General features: G+C 38.2%; 2 long non-coding RNA genes across 2 annotated transcripts; both read right to left on the bottom strand.

Annotated features, from left to right (window-relative positions):
- Positions 1-5,133: 5,133 nt before the first annotated feature.
- Positions 5,134-5,843, bottom strand: LOC141602462 (uncharacterized). Its single transcript, XR_012524457.1, has 3 exons — positions 5,743-5,843; positions 5,353-5,481; positions 5,134-5,275 (listed from the first exon to the last, which is right to left on the bottom strand). It is a non-coding gene; the product is annotated as an uncharacterized LOC141602462 (long non-coding RNA).
- A 9,374-nt stretch (positions 5,844-15,217) lies between these two features.
- Positions 15,218-18,650, bottom strand: LOC141602461 (uncharacterized). The gene is made up of 3 exons (XR_012524456.1): positions 18,473-18,650; positions 15,680-15,762; positions 15,218-15,542 (listed from the first exon to the last, which is right to left on the bottom strand). It is a non-coding gene; the product is annotated as an uncharacterized LOC141602461 (long non-coding RNA).
- Between the last annotated feature and the right edge of the window lie 2,109 nt (positions 18,651-20,759).

The following is a 20,759-nucleotide window of genomic DNA, read 5'->3' as shown; positions in this document are numbered from 1 at the left end:
CACTTTTTGAGTCTACAATTACATTTTCTATTGTTAAAACAACACTTTTCTTTTTTTGAACTGATATATTTGTATCTGTTTTAATTATGTTTTTGGTAATTAAAATCCGTACATCTAAAAGATTGTCAATAATTAACAAATTTGAAGATAGGAGCTACGAAGACTTACAAAATTCTGAAGGAACATGTTAATGGGTTTGAAAACATCGGTGCTAGTTTGAATTCTTTTAAGAACTTTCACAGGGATGTGAAATGCTACATTCATGAACGGACGGTCGGATGTTCGTGGACCACTTTAAGGAATTGGTCATTACTAGACCAGGGTTCTTCTTTGACTATGATGTTGATTCTGACGGTAGCCTTAGTAAAGCTATATGGGCCGACGGGATCGCTAGAAGGAACTACTCGGTTTTGGGGATGCGGTGTCGTTCGATCCGACGTATTCCACCAATAAGTATGACATGTCGTTCACACCTTTCATGGGGTTGATAATCATAAACGGTCAGTCACTTTACGTGGAGCGCTTGTTGCTCATGAAGATGCGGACTCGTTTAAATGGGTGTTCACCCGTTTTAAGGTGCGATGGGTGGCAAAGAGCCTAAGTACATTATCACCGATCAGGATCCTGATATTCTTAAAACGGTGCCATTGGTGTTCAAGACAGCTCGCCACCGCTATTGTATGTGGCATATCATGAACAAGGTTCCAAGCAAGTATGGAATGGCGAGAGATGATTATTCAGTGTTTCTAAAGAAATTGAATGCCATAATATGGGATGAAGACATTGAAGCGGCAGAGTTCGATGCAAAATGGGAAGAAATTGGCAGGGAACACAATGTTAATAACATTGACTGGTTCCAAGAAATGTACGCTAAAAGGAAGCAGTGGGTTATGGCTCATTGTAGGAACCTAGATATGGGAGGTGTTATGAGGACAACCCAAAGATCAGAGAGCGAAAATAGTTTTTTTAAGAGATTTGAGAGTAAGTCGGGAACATTAGTTGAGTTTACGATGCGTTTTGACAGCGATGGACCAAAGAAAGACACACACAAAGCAGTTGACAACGTAATGCATACGCTTCCCCGAAATATCAACGCATCTAGCTATTGAAGTGCACGGGCGCAAGTGTACGATTATAAAGTATTAGAGGAATTTAAAGAAGAGGCCAAGTGCTCAATTGGTACTTGTAAAAGTAGAGGATTCACTTTGAGTGTGGCTCTTTAGAAGTGACCACCGTAAGAGATGCAAACAGGGACAAAATTATGAGGTCACATACGCCCGGTATCATTCTCAGTAGCAATTGTTTGTTAAAATTATACTTTTATCCGTTAAAATTATACTTTTGTTGATTAAATTTACACCTAGGGTTGTTAGAATTATACTTTGGGTTGTTAAAATAATACTTTGGGTTGCTAAAGTTATACTTTAATCCGTTAAAATTACACTTTTATTGATTAGTATTACACTTTGGGTAGTTAAAATTACAAATTTATTAAAGTTATACTTTTATCCGTTACAATCACACTTTTATTGATTAAAATTATACTTTTGTGTATTACAGTCACACTTTCATCTGACTGATTTAACTAACATATTACTCTATATTGTTGAACTAGATACATTGAAAGCCACTTGTAGCTGCAGAATGCTTGGGAGGAAAGGCATTATTTGCCGGCATGTCATATGGATTTACTCATCAAACGGAGTGAAGATTATTCCAGAACAATGTGTTGTTAAAAGATGGTGTAAAGATGCAAGGTTGTCTAAAATGTTCGATTGTAATGGTGAAGCAACTGAGGACGTTGATATAATAGATGGAAAACAGATTGCGATGTCAGTAATGTGGTCGGAGATTCATCAGACAGTTGGGTTGCTCTTGGGAAAATTGAAGAATGATGTCGAGAACTTTTCTAGTCTAATTAGACAGTTTAAGGAGAAACTCTCACCATTAGGATCACCATTGAATAAACGACAACAGTTGGAGAAAATTCTTGGATGTTCTCCTAGTGAGGAGATAACCATTTTGCCGCCCAAGAAATCCAAGAACAAAGGGAGCGGAAAGAGAATGTTGTCGATGAAGGAAAAAGCAGTTGCTTTGGCAAGGAAGCCAAAACGTATGTGTAAAAATTGCAAGCGATTAGCTAACCATGACAAAAGGAACTGCCCTAACCCATTCGCAGAGCACCCGCCAGTGTCGCAATCGTCAGAAACCTCGTCGGAAGAAGAAGAAGAAGATGGAGAAGACGAAGAAGAAGGAGAAGAAGAAGAAGAAGAAGAAGAAGAAGAAGGCATCTTAGAATAATCAATATAATACGTAATAAGTAGTACAATTTTTTGGGGATGTCTACACAAAATACGAGGTACAACATGATGTTTCGTATTGTGTTTAGACATCAAACCGCCAGAAGACAACAAGCGGTCGCCGTTGGTATTACAATGTATTTTGATGAAGTATTTTTTATTAGACGACACAATTATAATGTGCAAATTCAGAACGTTGAAATTTTCACTCTTGACTATTATGACAAATTATGTTCTTAAAATTACACATATCTAGGGAATAAAATTGCAATGGCCTCATATCTGCTTAGGGTAGGATTGTTATGATCAGAATTACACTTAAACTCATTATAATTACAGAGTATGCAATTTCAGTTACACTTCGTCTCTACTAAAGCATTATAACATAGTTATTATTGCACCATCTTTTAAATAGGTAAAACAACATAACTATATTTTCATAAATAAAACTCCTAAAATGACACTTTTGCCTTTTAAAATTACATTTATATTTTATGTAATGTAAGGTCTATCTGTCACTGCTATGGCCTGTTAGAATTACACTTCTGACGGTTAGAATTACACTTTTGTGTATTACAGTCACACTTTCTTTTGACTGATTTAACTAACATATTACTCTATATTGTTGAACTAGATACATTGAAAGACAGTTGTGGCTGCATCTTGCTTGAGAGGAAAAGGCATTGTTTTATAGAATGTTGTAAGATTGTTTACACAAAAACTAACTGTCTACATTAAGGTTGCTAACATCTGCAAATAATACAAAGTATGAAATAAGTGTTTACATAGCCAAGGGAATATTCCCACAAAAACAGAACTACTAAATTAAGGTTGTTATTTTTTCACATTGGCACGGGGGCTGTCTACGCTTCTGTTGTAATACCTTCCACAGTTTGTCCTTCGTGCTAACAAAAGCTTTGACCTTCTCGAGCACACCTTCGCGCATAATGTTCATGTCTGCCAGAACGAGGGTAGCTACCAGCTGGATCACCAAATAGCGCCGTGATTTCTTCTTCTCGAGGTCTTCATGCTCAAAAGGAAGACCCTCGTATAAGAGCATAGCCATCATGGTGAACAGACCCGACTCTGGTTGGTTGAGAGTAGGTGACATCCCGCTGAAAGGTATCTGGCGCAACACATAATTAGGAATTTCCCGTGCCCTAGTGTTCTTCTTTTCCTTACCCCGTGATTCTAAATAATCACTCACTGCGCTAGCCTGCAAATGTACATAATTACCTTATAAAAACTGATTGAACAAAAAAGATAGCATTCGGAAGAAAGCGATCGACAATAACTTACAATTAAACGCGCTGCTTTGCCAAAATCGCGACTTTTTCAAATCGAATGCCTTTGTCCGTCCAAAGAAGTCGATCGTATTTGATTTGTGATTGAATACATACGCATGCGAAATGGTCGTCAATGCGAACGGGACAAATAGCAAGTCTGTTTTCAAGTTAACGTACGCTCACTGCCGACGATGAAGGTGTCCCGGATCTGTACAAAGTTGTCATAGTTCTTTGTCGATTGTGTGCCTGGTTGTTCAAACGTCCCGAGCATACCCAACAGTAAATCCTTTAAAAGGCAATAGTGAACATGATTAATGTGGTTACATTGTCACCCAAAATTACACTATTGTCCCTTAAAATTACACTTCACACGGTTAGAATGACACTTTTGTTGATTAAAAGAACTAAAGTGAAACATTCACATAATAACACTGTAATTAAGAAAAGTGTCATTCTAAGTAACAAAGGTGTAATAGAAGTGGACATAAATATTATGCAATGATTAATGGAATTACCATGTGACGTATACCAAAGAATGACATCCTCATTTGGTCGCCATATTCCTCCTTCTCCAAATGGTTCATCAAAATCGACCAGCACTCGATGACATTTAACGACATAAGGTTTTCAGGCATCAAGGACATAATGTCTTTTCTCCGAAGCGTTGCGTGACGGGTGTACCAGACCAGCTGTTCACTGCACTCCGTAATATTAAAGAAGTCGTTAATTAAAGTAAAATAAATGTGAAAAATAATCTGAGTATCCTTGATTAAAGAAGTAGTTAATTAAGCCAGATTGACAGACCGTTCATCATAAGTGTGGTCATCTAACAAGCAATAGTCGGCAACATGCTTCCTCCTGTTTTTAATATCCTTGATTAACGCTTGGTTGCCCCGGAGCAGCTTCGACACCACATTTGTGTTGAGACCACCTCTACCACAGTCGAGAGAGCAGCCCAACCCGTCCCCCTTTCCACGGGGATGGCTCTTAACAGAGGATAGCGCTTTACCAGATGGAATGCGCATGGTAACAGGCGTCGCCTCCATAACGGGCTCTTCAAATTCAGTTACGCGAGCACGTTTTGTGGACTCCGGCCCTATGTCACCATCTGTTTTCCTCTTAACAGCATTCAACTTTTTTGTCAACGGATGTCCAGCAGTCGTTTTGAAATAACCAACCCGCATCAAGATCTCTTCTCTCGATCATCGTTAATGTCACGAGGGACGAGTGTTGCGGCAATCTCAAAGACGGTACAAACTCATAGCATCCTCTTTCCCGAGGTCACATTGAAAAGGGCTTCCGCGGTAGAACATCATATGTAGCATCATGAAAACACCACAGTCATTTCTCGAATACCCTTGACCTTGCCAGCTGAACTCAATGTTGACAATCTTGAACCCGCTGACCTTTGCCCCTTAGACAAACTGACCCTTTAGACACCAAATACTTCCCCATTATATTTGCATGAACATGAAAAACGTCGGTGTGTTAACGTAGTACGACCCATATAAATTGGTTGACTTTTGGATATCGGACACTTACCGAAATACGCGCTATCCCTCCGTAAGGGAGCGTTTCTATTGGGTCATCGTACTTGCGGTTGTCGAGGTAGTCAATCTGCTCGGTGAGAAAGTTGATGCACACGCAGCTGTAGTGATCACCGTCGCCAGATAACACGGGCAGAAAGATCTGCACCGTGTGTCGCTAAGATCAGAAAAAGGAAAACTTAAAAACCATGAGACAAGATTACATGTTTTGTTACCTACCATGTCCGTATCAAGCTGGAATGGTGCACGACAGGTTTCAGCCCAGGCATCCCAGCCACCATAAATGTCTTCGTCTTTGTTCAACACTTTCCCAAGCTTTTGAGCGTTCCAAATATACCTTGCGGGGTCCTTTAATTTGAAAAGTGTTAAATGCGTGAACAGATAATTAAAAGAGCTATTTTATAAAAATAAAGTGAAACTTTAACAAAAAAAAGTGTTAGAATAAACTCAGTTTAAACAATCAAAAGTGTAATTCTAACGGCAAAAAGTATCATTTTAACGGACAAATGTGCAATTTTAACATACAAAACAAACTTTTTAACTTTAAAAAGTATAATTCTAACGGACAAATGTGTAATTTTAACACACAAAGGTAACATTTTAACTTACAGTGTGACTTAGTCCAAAGAAAGAACGGGATATGTCCGAAGGTTTCATGATGTGGTTGAGTAGCAAGCACCAACCATCAATAACACTTGTCATGATTTGCTCCCGAGGGTTCAAAGTTGCAATATCTTCCCGGGTCATGAAATAAAACTCGCTGAATTGGACCAATCGTTCCCTACAACAAAAAAATTTAATTAGCCAACAAATATATATATAATTAGGAATGTTAAGGGCCTCTTGTAAAAAATAATACACTTACAACTCGTTAAACGCGTCTGACTGATTGAACGCATAGTCAATCACGTATTTCCTGTCACTGAACATTGGCACTAGGAGCTCCTGACTGAATGCTAGGTTTCTCGTCGCAAAGCACAATTCAGGATTAGGTGCCCCACAATCAATAGAACACCCAAGGTTCTCAATGACGTGATCCATGCATGGTAAGGGCTCACTCGAGTGAAGTAAAAAAGGATGGTAGCTCAGATCACTGTGAGGGACGTACGGGACCGGGATAAGAATGTCGGCGTTCTCTGCCTCTGGTACTACGTCAGCTGTTACCTCTCTGTGCTCGATAGTCCCTTCCGAAGACTTCCCGGCAACATCCTCAACTGCCGCATCTCGTAATAAAAATAGTGTTATTTCATCATCGGTAAGTAAGTGTAATCGTGCGAGAGAAGAAAATATAATTTAGTAGACAAAATTATAATTCAAACACAATAGAGTGTTATTTTATCACAAATAAGTGTAATTTTAACTAAAAATAGTCTAATTCTAGAAGACAAAAGTGTAATTGTAAGCTACAAAAGTATAATTTTAACTTAAAAAAGTGTAGTTTTAGCAGAGAAAATTGTAATTCTAACTAAATAAAGTGTTATTTTAACTAACAATTGTCTAATTGCAAAGAGAGAAAAGTGTAATTCTAAGCCAAAAAAGTGTTATTGTAACTAAAAAAAGTGTAACTTTAAAAGAGAAAAATGTAATTCTAACTAAATAACTTCATCCACAAAGACTTCTAAACTCGAAGGTCAATGCATTACCTCCGTGATCCTTCAAAGTGCCCCCATCCACCACCTTCTCTACCACTGTCTGAGAACTTGTATCCAAATTTGGCTCATCATTATTCCACCCCTCCTCATTTTCGCATGCACAGATATTTGGGTGCTCCCGGAACAAATGCGTTTTACGTCCGCAGAGAGAATATACGATACTTGTCCATTCTACGTCCATAAATTCCTTTGCTCGCAACGCATATACATATTCCGCCGCTCGTTTCCTTTAACAACCGCTCGTCAGTCGTTGCGCATCCGCCGTTTCCTGCACCCTCTTCATAATGTTGTTCGGCTGCGCGCTCTGCATCACATATCTCAGCAGTCGAGAATAGGAACTGAGTGGCAGGGGGGCAACTTCTATGTTCTGAACTTCCACCAAAGCATTATCCGCCTTCTCGGGCTCCCCAAAGATCGTGCCCACAAAATTCGCAGATTTAGAATCCACTTGTACAAAGATCGTCTAGTGTTGCAGAAACCACTATTGTACTTGAACATTGGAGACCAGGGTCAGCATTACCCTTCCCAATCTTGTCATCATCCTTGTCCGTCTCAGCATTCAGAACTTCACTCACATGCACAACCGCTCCCGTAGCGTCGGAGGCCACTTTCCCCAATTCTCTTACCTCTCCAATTCCATGGTCTTCTCTGGCCGGCATTTCTGCTCGGCGCTCTGCTTCAATAATCTTCGCAGACGAAATCAGCAATTGAGTGACGGGTGGATCAGCGTCGGTGGGCCCATCCTTCTCATTTTTATTGTCAGCTATCTCAATATCCCCGGCCACATGCACGTCCATATCTATCGTCTGCTCTTCTTCCTTTGCAGCTGCTGCATTCGCATAGAACTTCTTCTCAGCCTCATCAAGATCTTCTTTTGAATATATATCTTCGAGAATTTCCCGGTCAAATTTTGATGGTTCTTTAACAGCCACCTGCTTTCCATCTACCTTCCTCCTTCTGTAAATAACGGAAATCTCACGAGTACTACCAACATCCACGTCGGTGTCCTTACTGTACTCGTCTCTGTTAGCAGAGTCCGTAAATTCAGCCGTGTCGTAAAATTGCACGGCCTCCATTATCTATTGTGTAGACACCTCCCGTGCTTTCTCACTGGCTGCTTCATCCGAAACAATTGAGGCGGCCACCGTGCCTTCGCGGTCTGTACCAACATCTACAGTCACCTCTTTCTCATTATCGTATCCATCATCCTCCATATCATCACCATCCTCCTCATCGTCAACATTATCACCATCCTCCTCATCTCCCTCGTCCTCATCACCATTGTCCTCCTCTTCATCATCGTCACCAACATGCTGCTCGTACCCGTCGTCATCTACCTCGTCATTCGATCATCGATCACCTGGACTTTGTTGCGAAAGTGCTGATTTCACGGAATGATTTATTCGTTCACTATCTCTGCGCATTTCCACAAAGATAATCCTTCATCCTTTGGCTTTGAAAGAATGATTGCGTGCATTGTGTAGCGACAGGGTCACTAGAATGGTTCATCCCTCCTGTTAACCTTTTGAGCGTCATGGCTGCATCTGCATACCATGAATAGAAGAAAGTAGCATTCCTTTGCATCTTCAAGTAAAGTTCATGCACATCCTACATTAAAATACAGATAATTGGACAATTGTTTAGTCAAAAGTGTTCATTCAAAAGTATAATTTTAACCTTGACAAGTGTAATTCTAAGGGCAAAAAGTATAATTCTAACGGACGAAAGTGTAATTGTAAGCTACAACAGTAAAATATTAACTTTAAAAAGTGTAATTGTAAGCTACAACAGTAAAATATCGCAATTACAATTGTAGTCTAATTGTAGTGAAAGAAAAAGTAACTTTAAAACATTAAAATTAGCCTTGACAAATAAACAAATAGCACTTACATCTACAGCCCGAGCTTTCAACTCCTCGTCATCATCAACACCAGAAGGGAGTTCAATCTCGATGAACTTCTTCCCCGTCCTGGTTGAAGTCACTTGTAATGCCGCATCACTAACCACATTTCCAATGGCCAACACTTGGCTGTCATTAGGCACCCCACCAATGCTTAACAGTTCTTTTTGAAGGCACCGATGATACTTTACCAAGGACTAAGTTAGCCGACCCAAACGGTTCTTGTCAAGCTCACCATGTAGTCTGTCAGAAAGCGTCTGCGGTCCCCAAAGGCTTAATGAGAGGCGGTCGTGGCGACAACTCTTACCACGTAAATCGAAACGTTGAAAGTACGTAATCATTAAGAAGGGGATACACCCCGCCAGCGTCTGTTTATTTTCACCAGTAGCTGCCGCAGCCTTCACCAAATTTTCCAGCACATAAGTACACCAATCGTACTGCGTAATCGAGTCCACATCTTCAACAGCTCTCAAAAGCTTGAAGTCAACCCCACTATATGACGTTGGAGTTAGGAATGATGACATTGCGAGCGAGAAAAACGACTGCGAGAATGCGGACCTCCTTTTTGTATTTTTTTTTAAATATCTTGGAAGACAATTCCTAAATTAATGCCTTCGTTAACCCCTTTTATGTTGTACGCTTTTCGCCATTTATCTTTCAATTTCTTGTTCTCCTAGCGCTTGAGAATCCTTTTGGCGGCCCGTAGGTACTAGATAAAGAGTTTTAGGACCAAGTGGTAACATAAAACAGTCATACACGTCATGCTTGGTGACCATGAACTCCTTATCCTTAGCCCGAAAAATATACGATTCATCACCGAATGCTTTCGAAAAATCTTTAACATAACCCATCGGATATGTTTTGAGCTTAAGCTCCAGAATACCACCGAAACCGATCCTCCGTACCGCATCTCGCCGTGCATCATTAAGCTTTTCAACGAGCTCAACAAGTCGCTTCGGCCGACTTGACACCACCTTTGCTATTTTGTTCGTGTCCTGGTTTCGCTTTGGTTTGGCAACAACAAGCTCCTTATTCAACTTGACAGCACCTTTGCTTTTTTGGACTTGCCGATTTACCCTTATTTCCACCGACATCCGTTAACATTACTCAAAATTAATTGTTGCATACAAAAAAAATACTACAAAAAAAAGTTTAAATTGTAGAAAGATAAAGTGTAATTATAGCGACCACAAGTGTAATTCTAATAAAATAAAGTGTTATTTTAACAGCAAATGTAAAAAACTCTCAAAAAAAAAAGTGTGATTGTAGCAAAGACAAAGTGTTATTTTAACAAACAAAAGTGTAATTGTAGCGAGAGAAAGTGTAATTCTAACAAAATAAAGTGTTATTTTAACAGTAACAAAGATGACATTTTAACGAGAGAAAAGTGTGATTTTAGGCGACAAAAGTGTAATTCTAACAAGATAAAGTGTTATTTTTACAGAAATAAATGTGTAATTTTAGCAAAAAAAGTCTAATTGTAGCAAAAGATAAAGTGTTATTTTAGCAACAAAAGTGTGATTCTAACAAAAGGGTAATCAAAAGTGGGATTTGTAGCAGAATAAAGTGTTATTTTAGCTTACAAAAGTGTAATTCTAACAAAATACGGTGTTATTTTAACAGCAAATGATGACATTTTAACGAGAAAAAGAGTGTGATTTTAGGCGACAAAAGTGTAATTCTAACAAGATAAAGTGTTATTTTAACAAAGCTACAAAGTAATTTTAGCAAAGAAAAGTGTAATTGTAGCGGATAAATTGTTATTTTAGCAACAAAAGTGTAATTCTAACAAAAGGGTAATCAAAAGTGGGATTTCTCCAAAAAAAAAAAAAAATGGATAAACTAAATTTTAACAAAGAAAGAGTAATCAGTAAGCAAAAAAAGTAGGATTTTTCAAAAAATCTGACTAATCTTAATGAATATGAACATATATGCTAAAAACGTTAGTTGACAAAATACAGTGATCAAAAATAAATGTCCTACATGTCCTAAATGTGCTAAAAATAACTCAAGCATCAAAATGAAGAAACCAAATACGGTGATCAAATAGAACAAAGACATCAACAATGGTGACAAAGTACAAGATCAAATACAATCCAATAACATAACAATGTCCAATAAATTAAAAAAACGTCTAAATAAATGAAGAGAACAAATAATAAAACTCTAAAAACCTTAAAAAAAATCATAAAACTCTAAAACCCCCAAAAAAATTACCTTACAAGTGATTGAAAGGACGACAATGGCAGTTTGCAAGTGAGCAAAGAAAATGGAGAAAAAAACGATAATAAGGTAACAAAAAAGCGATAAAATTGGGGGATTTTTAGAGCAGTTGAAATGAATGGCGTTTAATTTGGGGGAAATGTTTTGGGGAAAAATTAATTTTGAATAATGGAGAGATGATAAGTGGGGGAAGTTAGTAGGACGTGTGTGAGTGATGTTTTGATTGACAACCCCGTAACGCTAATACCCTATGAGTGGTAGGAGGAGAGAGGTAATTATTTTAGCCATTAGAATAATATTATTAGTTCTTTTTACTTTTTTAATCTAAGCCATTCAATAACATGATCTAAGAAAGAGAAAATGAACCCATAACTAACTCAGTGTAAGACATGACTTAGATGATCTTATTACTATATATATATATATATATATATATATATATATATATATAGAAATAGGATCTCGTGCGAACTGAAAGTTCGGTGCGAACTTACGAACTCCCCTTATCCCCAAGATCAAATAATTCTACGGTTAATATTAAATCCCAAACACTCGTTTATTTCCTTTCTCCTTCCAAACACAGACCCCACCCCGACTTCCCACATATTAATCTAACACCACGGCCACCCATACCGACCACCCGTACCAACGTCGGCGACGGAGATCTCCCTTCCGTACTATACAGTTGTTGTCAGAGAACCACTGCTCTTCTACGAAGTTTGCATTCTATCGATAATTAGGTGATGTTTGTGGTTTAACTCGACGATGGTGGCTTCTCCACCACCGGTGACATTCACCATCAGTGACCTCCGGCGAGATCAACTACCCAGAAGAACAATTTGATTCCCCTAAAGGCAGAGAGAATTTGCGTGAGGCTGACCTTAGGGAGCTTTGGGCTGATGCTCCATTGGCAGGTACTAAACCGGGTTGGGACCCAGTTTGGGCTGATGAAGATGATTGGGAAGTTGTTAAAGATGAACTTCGTCAAGGAAAAGATCCACCAATTGCTCCATTTTATTTACCTTATCTAAAACCTTACCTTGCTATTCCTGATAATCATTACGATATTTCCAATCCTAAGGCTGTTTTTGAGGAATTGGATAGGATTGAGGAGTTTTTGAAATGGATTAGCTATATTTTTGCTGATAGTAGCTCGTAAGTTTCCGTCCCAATCATTTGTTTACTTTTGATTAAATGACCGAAAGTAATGGAGTATTTCGTAATTAAGTTAATTATGCGTTGTATGTATACAATGCTCTCGTATTAGAGCAAATTCTATTTGGTAAGCAATCTTTGATGCCTGGTAAATACACAGTTTTCGCCTGTTTATGGTCAAACTGTGGAAAAGAGGACTTCTCGACACACAAATTTAGACTTAAACCAAGAGGAGAGCCATCAAAAAGGACATAAATCCAAGATGAATAAGTGTTTCTAGCTTGTTTGTGCAAATTCTATCTAGCTTTTACATTTATGACGCTTTGATATCACATACGATGATGTCGATATCACTACTTTGAATTTCTAGATACACGCTTTTACGTTATTTGATACACTTACTTACATTGCTAGATACACTCTTTTAAATTGCTAGATACACTCATTTACCTTGTTAGATACACATCTCTGATAAGTCAGATACACTACTTTGGATTTCTAGATACACGCCTTTACGTTGTTAGATACACTTACTTACATTACTAGATACACTTACTTACATTACTGGATACACTACTTTAAATTCTTGATCACTCTTTTAAATTCTTTGAGATCACATCTATGACATGCTAGATACACTCTTTGACGTCATGCCTCGTGTTGTTGGTGATTTGTTCGATTGTGGGAGATTGATGCAAGTTCAAGACGTTTAACGTCTACATGAATCAATGTTCTCTATTTCAATGTCACGCCCCTTAAGATCTAGGATTCCTTCTACATGCGGTGTCTTGCAACAAATAATCAACAATTGGTTTTGTATACTCAGTTTTACAAGTCTTTGCTAATAAGCCTTTGCCTATTGGTCGCTTGTTCCCTAATTACTAGTACTACTACTACCTTCATTTAACCCATTATTACTTTTGTGCCAAAGTTTATCAACATGAACAAAATATGTAAGTGTATAATGTAAAGTTGGTATAGGTGAATTCACACATCATTGGTTTGACCACCAAGTCAAATGAGGCGAATTAATTATAAATGGAATGGCCGCATTATTTAAGATCTTTTGATCTGTAATTGTTTGGTACTTAGACTTATAGTATAAGATATCTACTATCTACTCATTTACCTTGTTAGATAGAACGATTTGCCAAAATGGGGTTTTCTCGCAAAGTAATCAACAAAATAGGTAGCTTTTCAAAGTTATTACCCAAAATGGGTCCACGTCATCCCGAACCTAAACAGATTCAAGTCGCTTCCGTGAAGGAAAGCGACCTTATACAAAGTGACAATTTATGCTAACCAAACCTGAGGAAGTCATTTTAAAGTAAGTCGCTCTCCCGGTGAGCGACTTTATTTCAAGTCGCCTTCCCCCAAAGCGACTTTGTAGTCCAGTAGCAGGTTTTTTTGGCCAAAATTTTCCTTCTCCCCCAGAGCAAAGTCGCTCCGTGAGTGGGCGACTTGAGTTGAAGTCGTCTTCCCCCACAGCGACTTTGCTTAGTCCAGAATGAGGTTTTTTTGGCAGCTATTTTGATCTTTGCCTCAGACAAAAGTCGCTTTGGGAACGAGCGTTTTGACCTTAAGTCGTCACCCCACTGAGCGACTTGAAGCTATTTACATAACAATCAAAGAATCAAATGTTCTTGCCCGGAATTGTTCTCCATGTTCTTGTTCTCATTCATTTGACAACCAAGGAAATTATCCTCATCAAGAACAATAATGCACAAAAGAAGACCAAAGGAAAGTTTTGAAAATAACTTAAATATTACACCCAAACCAAATTGTTGTTAACATCTGATACAAACCCAAAGTAGCTTAAATCTTAGACAAACTAAATTGTTTTAACATTTGATACAATCCAAAAGGCGCTTAAATATAATACAAACCAAAGTGTTTTGCTTAACTAGAAACATAAAACAACACTACTATCTTCTAACTTGACGGCGACTCCTCTTTGATCTCCTTGGTTGAGACGATGATCCTTCCTCATTTTCCGCTTCTTGGACGGGAGATAGATGAGTAATGTGGTCCGCTTGTGTTGTAGCATGAGTTGGACTTGGGTGAGGAATGTTTGGTGGTTGGATGAGATGTCCACAATGTGCACTTTCCAAACAATGAAGAGTAGTATTTTGCATGTCAAGTAGCAAATTTCTATAGCTAGCATCCATTTCATGAAGAGATGTATTGTTCATGTAGTCGGTCACTTGATGGTAGATATATGAATGACCACCCGCAAGAGTGTCCAAGTCAGCTGCACTAGGAGTGTAGTGATGCTCATGGAGGTATTTGTCAGTCAAGATCCGATTTTGAGGACTAACAATCCGACGAGTGTGCTCCCGATACCATACCATGTATGGATCATGGTGTGACATGAAACCACTATAAGCATAGTCCCTTGTCTTGCCTCGTTTATCAGTTTTATGAAGTAAAGGCTCGGTGTTACAATTGGGAGGTATTGTTTGATGCCATCCAAATTGCCTAACAACCCTATTAGGTATGTGCATCTCAATAATCTCGAAGCATATCAAAGGGGCTTCAACAACCCACTCCTCCTCATCCTCATGGCAAATATCGGGAAGATATTGTAAGGTCTCTTGTGTATAAGGTTGCCAAGTGAATTGTGTTTCCGTCAATTTATCAAACATATCCCTATATGTCACAAGACCAAGCCTATGATCTTTATACTTACGATCCACCCTCAACCATTTACACCCTAAGGGATCCTTTCCCGCTACCATTTGGGAGCCTAGAGGATAGACTTCTCCCTCATTCTCTACAAAATGTGACCTAACAATTTGGGGACGACCTACAACAACACGTTCCCAAGCCCATAACTCAAGGAGAACAATTGGCCCGTATATTTCACTCTTCCCTCTTTTAGAAGCACCACACAAGTTTCTATATAAACAAGATAGTGCAGCAGAGCCCCAACTATACTCATCAATTTCATCTAAATTAGCCAACAAAGGTAAGAAAAGGATACAAACCTCATTACCGCTTTTATCGGGAAGGATGATTGTCCCGATCAAATAGAGAATATAGGCACGAACATGCTTATAGAGCCTATCATCGTCAGCATCTTGTGGTAAACCGGAGAAATTACCACTTAACCATGTCAATTTCAAACCCAAGCCTTTTAACTCGCTTGATGATGGCCTTAATCCCAATAGTTCCTCACACAAAGCGGGCCAATGGTGATCACTCCTACCGGTCACCGCCTTACCACTTACCCGTAAACCAAATAAAACATTCACATCTTGTAAAGTCACGGTTGCTTCACCAATAGGAAAGTGAAAAGTGTGAGTCTCCTCCCTCCACCTCTCAACCAATGCGGTAATCAAATCCGGATCAACATACAAAAAACAAAACCGATGAACTCCGTAAAATTGAGTATCTTTGATAAAAGCTCGAACCCTAGGATGAACATAAAACTCATCTTTTGCTTTCAAGTGTACCCTACATTTCAACGGACCATGATCCTGCAATAGACATAGTAAGGTAAGAAATAAAATAATTAGTAAAAACATATAAAAAGAATAAAATAATTTAAAGTGTCACTTTTATAATTTAAAAAGAATAAAATAATTAGTAAAAACATATAAAAAAAGTAACTTACCACCCCATTCCATATAGATTCACTTCGGTGGCCCGCTTGTAATGTAAGAAGTTCGGGGTTAAGTGGACCCGGATCCATGAGACCTGCAACACAAATAAAGGTAAGTCTATCATGATTTAATAAGCAACAAATAATTAATTAATAAATAAAAAGAATAAATAATTTACCCTAAGAACCAACAATTTCACGATTTTTAAGAGGACATCCACGCTTGTTGTGTCCTTTTTTACGACATAGGGTGCATGTATTTTTTGTTTTCGTTTGACCCTCGTCCATCTCATTACGAATCCTTTTGGACTTTGGCCGACCATGTCCCCTCTTCAATGACATGTCTGGTAATACATGCTCCCCAACCCAATTAGGCCAATGACGTTCATCGTGACCGGATGAAAGTTTGGCTTGTAAGAACCCAAATATTCCCCACAAGTAAAATACGGGTCAATAAATTGGTCCGTCGTTAGATTGTAGGTTCTACAAACTCGCAAAGAACATGAGAACATGGGAAATGGTAGATCTGAAACTTGTTGCAAGTACAAGTTCTTTTAGACAAGTTAACGGTATGTCTATGTCCACCCTTTCCTCTTTGTCCTTTGACCTCTCCCGCTTTTAACTTGGTAGACTCCGGTCTCTGAATTAAAGAGTTCAACCTTATGATGGGCTGCTTTTTCAAAATTGTTTTCAACATACTTGGTGACTACGGGTGAAAACTTCAAACCCTCCATTATTCTAGCCTTAGCAAATTCACGCCTTTGGACAAAGTAAGAATTTACTCTAAAAATGTGACTTTGACAAGAGCAAAGATAGGCAAGAAACGAGCTCCCTTTAGCACATTATTAAAAACCTCGGCCAAATTGGTTGTCTTGATTCCATATCTAAGGGCACCACCATGACACATTGACCACTTTGATAAAGGTAATGTATCTAAGTCCGCCCTTGCTTGTACATTCGATTCATTGATCTTTGCTAAACCAAAGATTAAACTTGATGGATTGATGCTTTGAAAAGTCATCCCAACTAAACAAGTCTTTCAACGCCCTATTTTTGAACTTTGAATTGATGTTGGATGCATGGTGTCTTATACAAAACCTATGATATGCAAATGGTTCCTCCCACCCACTCCCATTTTCATTCATGGCTTTCATGATGCCCTTATGCCTATCGGATATTACACAAAGCCCAAAGACGTTGTGTAACCAAACATCTAATACATGCCAAAAACCATGACCATGTATCGGTAGTCTCCTTTTCAACTATAGCAAATGCAAGAGGATATAGTTGATCATTGGCATCAACTCCCATGGCAATCATAAGCACCCCTTTGTATTTGCCATACAAATGAGTCCCATCAATTGTAATTATAGGGCGACAATGAGGGAATCCCTTGATTGATGCTCCAAAAGCCCAAAATACCCTACCAAATATCACAACATTTGGATCATCGGTTGGATAATTTACAAATTGAACAACAAGACGGGATTAGCTTCCTTCGAGCTTCAAAAATCGAGGAAGCAATCGGTATGATAACTCCCAATCACCAAATATGTCGGCAAGAGCTTTTTGTTTAGCTTTCCATGCCTTCATATAAGTGATCTTGTAGTTATATTTATCAATTATTATTTCAATAATTGCATTTACCGTCAACCCCTATCCGCCTCCACAATATTCCTAATGGCATTACTAATAAAAGTTCTTCGCAAGTTTCGGTGGTCTATAGGCATGATGTCTCCTACACATGATGTCTCATGACCACCATTGTATCTCACAATAGTAAATGCATCGGAAACCAATTTTTTTGGGTGGCTCTTAATGTCCAACTACATGATGTAGGTCTCCTCCCACATTTGTATGTCACAGTGTGAGGCTTTGACTCATGAACTTTGAAACTTTGATTCACCCTCAAATTATACGATGTAATTGCTTCCGTCAAAGAACTCTTATTAGGAAATGTTTGACCAACACAAAACTCTCCCCTAACATCAAATGGGACAACATTTTTCCAATTAGCCCAATTATTCCTTTGTATTTCATCAAATTTAGAAATACTATTGAATTCCTGGATTTGGAGCAAAGGGAAGACACATGATCAATGTCCTCATCATCCTCATCACTAGCATTCTCTAGTCTTAAATCAACATCAACCTCAACTTCATCCCCTTCAATATTACCGTCCGCTACCTCTACTCCAATATTATTTGTTAACAATGACACATACCGATCATCACTCCCTATACCTTGTACATTATGCGTTGGTGACATAAAATTATTTAACATCCTAGTAAAAGACACATCGGGTACTACATTTGCATTACTCACTTGAGGTTGTTGAATTGGTATCAACTCAACATAAATGTCCATAGATCCCGCCTTTGAATGACATATACTAGCCCACATCGCTTGTAAAGAACGGTCATTGTTGAGAGAAACAACCTTAAAACATCCAAGACTAGTTAACTTCATTTTCAACACTAATTTATACTTACTACTATCAACACCAATGGTTGTGTATACCTCATTGTGTAGATCATTGAAGCTCATATTACTATTAGCAAAAATAAAAGACTCATTTCCACCTACATAGCTTACACACCCATCTCCTTCAACTATTTCACCATTCCAATAACACAATAAGGGAAAATGACTCCTCTCCATAGCTATAACTAAAAAAAATCGAACTACAACACTAACAACCACCCAAATTCAACACAAACATGAAATATATGGAATAATAATCAAAAACTAGAGTAAATAGCTACTCTAATCAAGTACTAATTAAGAAAATAAGTAAACTAATACCTTCAATATGTTTCGAATTTGCCCAAGAAATACCCAAATATTTGCTTGATATGGCTTAGAGAGTAGTAAATTGTGTTTTAATCAAACCAATTGACTGATTTAGAGTAGATTTTGGAGGAAAAATCGAAGAAATTGAGTTAGGGTTTTGATTTGGTACTTTTTTTTTTTTGATAATGAATACGGGGTAAGGGAAGGAAAGAGAGGAGCGATATAGGCAAAGAGTTAAGTCGCTCTCCCTAGTGAGCGATTGACCTTAAGTCGCTCTCTCCTGTGAATGACTTGACCTTTTCTCCAGCTTCGCAAAAACCGAGCCTACGTGGACCCATTTTCGACAATAACTTTGAAAACGCACCCATTTTGTTTATTACTTTGTTAAAAAAGCCCATTTTAGAAAAAAATTCTGTTAGATAACATCTCTTTAGATAAGTTAGATACACTCGTTTACCTTACTAGATACACACATTTTTGAAAAGGTTAGAACCCATAGTGTATACAATCATTTACCTAGCTAGATACACTTATTTACAAATGAATACACACACGACTAAAAATGGTTCCAAGACGGTAAATCTGATCACCCATCACGACGGCATAAACATGCTTGGAAGTTGGAACCCTATAGTGTATACCGCTGCGCTTATCTTACATAAATACTAATTGGGCTGTGAAAATGAACTCTGAACATGTGCTATAAATAAGCCAAGAGTTGTCTATTCATGATCACAGAACAATCCAAAAAAAAACGATGAATTTAAATCATCAGGCATCAATGTACGGTACTCCACGAGTCCACGACACGAAATCATTAGGCCGTAGAAACTAGAAACATCATGTTCAATTATGGAATAAAAGTCAGCCTTCATTCATGTAATGACTAGAGAGTATGGCATTGCCACCAATAATTTTAGAACTGGAAAAAAAGCCTTAGAAAAACAGTTTTGGCAAGTAAAAAATGTTCTGAGTACACAAGGAAATACACCCTTTACTCATCTAATTGATGCGCCATTCTAGCCATACACATTCACTCCTAGAATGAAACTAATTCAGAAACAAACCAAAGCACATCTCAACGACTGTAGTATGATTAACAATTGAACAACAATCCCATGAGATTCGCTATACCACCAGCCACACCATACGACGCCAAAAACCACCGGCGACGTCAGACGACCATCCCACCTCCTACCTACCACCAGGCCCACCGTACCCCGTCTAACACCAGACCAACCACCCAGCCCAAAAACTACCACCAATACCAGAGCCACGCCATTAACCTTTCTTCAATTGGCAACTCAAAAAACCACCTCGTCTCTCACAACAATACGCCACCGGACCCTCAACCCTTTCTCTTCGCTTGGGCACCCTTCATCCCCGACGCGACACGCCACTATCGGAAACCGCGAGACTAACCAGTGATAGTTTTTTGCAAAATTCATTCGAAATGCGAGATCTAAATAAACGGAGTAAGATTTCAAAAAACTAATTCCCCCATCGAAGAAATCGGAAAATTTAGAGCTGAAAACTGCAATTCGTGGAAGTTGTCGCAAAATCCTCCCTCAACTGGTTGTTGGCAAAAAGAGCGGCGACTTACTTGCTTGGTCTGCGTGGCCGCGAAGAGCAGCACTATCTCCGGCGGTTGTCAGGGAAGCTACTATGGATAGTGGTGGTGGTGACTGGATGAGGAAGATGGAAACTTCAGTGGATTTGGATAAGGAGAGAAAAGTCAGACCGTGTTTGGTTTTGTTGATAATATAATTTGTTCAATTAGTTCCTACGGTTCGTATTGAACTTTAGTTCGTATAACTTTGGTCCATTTTTTGTATAACTTTAGTCCAATTTTTTGTATAACTCTGGTGCATTTTTGTATAACTCTGGTCCATTTTTGTATAACTTTGGTTCATTTTTGTATAACTTTAGTCCAATTTTTGTATAACTTTAGTCCATTGTTGTATTTAATTTTAGTCCATTTTTGTATAACTCTGGTGCATTTTTGTATAACTCTGGTCGATTTTTGAATAACTTTGGTTCATTTTTGTATAACTTTGGTTCATTTTTGTATAACTTTGGTTCATTTTTGTATAACTTTGGTTCATTTTTTGTATAACTTTAGTCCAATTTTTTGTATAACTCTGGTCCATTTTTGTATAACTCTGGTCCATTTTTGTATAACTTTGGTTCATTTTTGTATAATTTTAGTCCAATTTTTTGTATAACTTTAGTCCAATTTTTGTATAACTTTAGTCTTTTTTTGTATAACTTTGGTCATAAAATGTATAACTTTAGTCAT

Source organism: Silene latifolia, chromosome 9 (genome assembly GCF_048544455.1).
Source record: "Silene latifolia isolate original U9 population chromosome 9, ASM4854445v1, whole genome shotgun sequence".
Classification (NCBI taxonomy): domain Eukaryota; kingdom Viridiplantae; phylum Streptophyta; class Magnoliopsida; order Caryophyllales; family Caryophyllaceae; genus Silene; species Silene latifolia.
This window is presented reverse-complemented; position numbering and strand designations above follow the sequence as displayed.